Genomic DNA, 3,038 nt, shown 5'->3' with positions numbered 1-3,038 from the left:
CTCAATTAGATGGCGAATGTATGTATATATATACAATGTCAACTATAACATCTTTTAAACACCTAATTTCATCTCATGAACATTTAATCAAATTTTCCTAATCTAGCATATATTTTCACATCTATTTGTAACATCATGTAAATTCACATACAACTACAATTAACCAAGCTCTTCATCCAATCATGCTCTCATGTTCGGTCATCCATATCTATACTAGCCATAACAAAATAATTTCTAAGTTTTAACACAAGCACAACACTTCAGATACCATGGCGAACACTTCATGCCTCATCACCACAAAGATCAAAACACCAACCGCATCATTCCTATCACCGAGACTATGGTTCGCACCTTAGCTTCCCACATTCTTCTCATAACCCTCATAGTTCATTCGCCACCCATCATTCAACCAATAAAATTTCCTAGCAAACCCCTATGGCCAAGCACACACACACACACACACTTACATCTCAACTCACAATACCCAAAAAAATCACATACTATCTAAACTATCTTAAACAATCAAAGAGTTCCCCCTTTTCCATAGCCTAATGTTCCATTCCCCAACATTATTCAACATTTTGCATGGCTAAACAAGAACCATGATCGTTCACTCACAACAAGTAAACATCTTACAAGTTAACACAATGTACTAACCTCCTTAAGGCTTCAAGTGACCAAAATTCTCCCTCCTTCCTTCCTTCTAGCCGCCAAGTTCAACAAAGAGAGAACTCTCTTTCCTCCCTTTCTCTCCCTCACTCACGGCAATGGCAAAGGTAAGGATGAACATTCCCCCTTTTTCTTTTCTTATTTTATTCCCCTTTTCTTTTTAATTCCTTTCTTTATTTTAGCTTGTCTCCCATTACCCAATTTCTCATTATAAAATCTAAGGCAAACAAATACATTGCCCATCCTCAATCTATCTTGGCCGGCCACCATAAGGAAATTTGGCAATTTGACATGCAAATCCAAGCATTTTCTAATATGTATCAATAGGCCACTTTAACATTAGCCTAGCACATTTCTCAATTTCCTCACATAAGTCCTTTCTAATAAATTTCACCTACAAATGACGAAATTAAGGCACTAAATTTTCACATATGTATATTCATGCACAATAAACATAGAAAATAATAATTAATTAATTTTGTGTCTCGGTTTTGTGGTCCCGAAACCACATCCCGACTAGGGTCAATTTTGGGATGTCACAATATAAATGTGCATCTGAAACAGGTATGTTGCGATGTATATGAAATTAAGCAATGAAAGTGAGTATGATTATGATCAGTTGATGTATGATCTATGTGAAAATGATATATAGATACTAGCAAGTGAACTATGATCAAATGAATTATATGAAAAATATGGTATTGTAATTGTGTTTTGCCATATATGATTCAGGTACATGTGATTTGTATATGAAATTCTGATATGAAATGTGAGTATGATTGAAATGATGATATGTGAAATATATGATAATGAACGATGTGTTATATATTCTTGTTATATGAAATTTTGGTCCTATGTTTCGGACATGAGAATTATGAAAAATGGAACATGGTTTGGATGTGTGATTTGTTATGGTTACTAGGGTTTTGAAATGCATAAAAAGAAATTGATATATTTTTATGCATGAAATGTAATAAATGACCATGTTTCGATTGGTTATGTAATGAAATTGTGCAAGCTTAATTTATATGAATGATCTAATGGTCGTTATTTGAAATTGAAAGTATGGTTTATAAGTTCACCGATAAATAAGCCTAAAGAAGTTAATGTGGTCATGTTGGATTATATAAGAAAAGTGATTGAATATGTGTATGAAGTTAACTAAATTTGGCTTAGTCAAGTTGAATTATATACATGATCTTTTGAAGATTTATTTGCTTATGGCTTAATAAGCTCTCAAAGCCTATTCTATGTGTTTTTCCTATGTTTATAGATTTTCAGAGATCTGCTCGGGTTGGAAGTCGATGGAGACGTCATCACACTATCCGATTAGTATTTCGATAAATAATGTTTTGAGATTTGGTTATGTGGCATGTATAGGCTAGTTTCAATATGGTTCCTTTTGATTTGTATATACATGTAGCCATGCGAAAATGGCTTGTTAATGAGGTTAATGTTTGTGTATATTCGGGTATGGTATAAGCTTATTTTGGGAAGTATGTTTCATGGTATGTGTGTATGGGGTCTTGGTTTCATGTTTTGGTTAAGTAATGAATCGGTTGATGAATGTGTTTTCAGTTGTGGCTTAATTGGATAAGCTAAGTAATGAATAAATCATTGCTTGTATAATTGGATTCATTGGTATATTTATAGAGACAAGAATGTTCACGAATTATAGTTGATTTGTTAATTATTAAGTTTAGTTTAATGTGTTTAGTTAATATGACTATTTGGTTATGAAATTGGTATAAATTATTTTTTTATAATTAATTTGCTAGCCAAATAGATAGAAAACAATTTGGTTTTGAAAATGACATATTAGCATGATGCAAAGCATATGAATTTGACATATTTTGATTCGGTATTGGTACGTAGTAAATGACTATTAATAGTCAAATTAGTGGTGCACGAATAATGTAACACCCCAAACCCGGCCCAGACGTTATGGACAAATCTGACGTGTCACATGGACTTACGACTTAGTATGCATTCGCTGGTTTAAGTGATTGGGGTGGTCTGTAACACCCCGTACCCGAGTCCGTTACCGGAGTCGAACACAAGGTGCACACTGACTTAACTTAATTATTTTCACAGTCCATTTAAAAATAAAAATTTTCAGACAGGCTGGTTACTGCATCACTGTCGCCTTAAAAATCATATCTTGAGTTTCAAAGCTCGAAAATCAGTTCCGTAATTTTTTCCTGAAACTAGACTCATATTTCCATCTATATATTTTTTTCTAGAATTTTTGGTCAGGCCAATTAGTACAGTTTATTAGTTAAAGTCTCCCCTGTTACAGGGATCGACTACATTGACCTTCGCGCATTACGACTTGGATATCTCCGTGTACAGGGCTTCAATACTGATGC

This window comes from Gossypium arboreum, chromosome 12 (assembly GCF_025698485.1).
Source record: "Gossypium arboreum isolate Shixiya-1 chromosome 12, ASM2569848v2, whole genome shotgun sequence".
Classification (NCBI taxonomy): domain Eukaryota; kingdom Viridiplantae; phylum Streptophyta; class Magnoliopsida; order Malvales; family Malvaceae; genus Gossypium; species Gossypium arboreum.
This window is presented reverse-complemented; position numbering follows the sequence as displayed.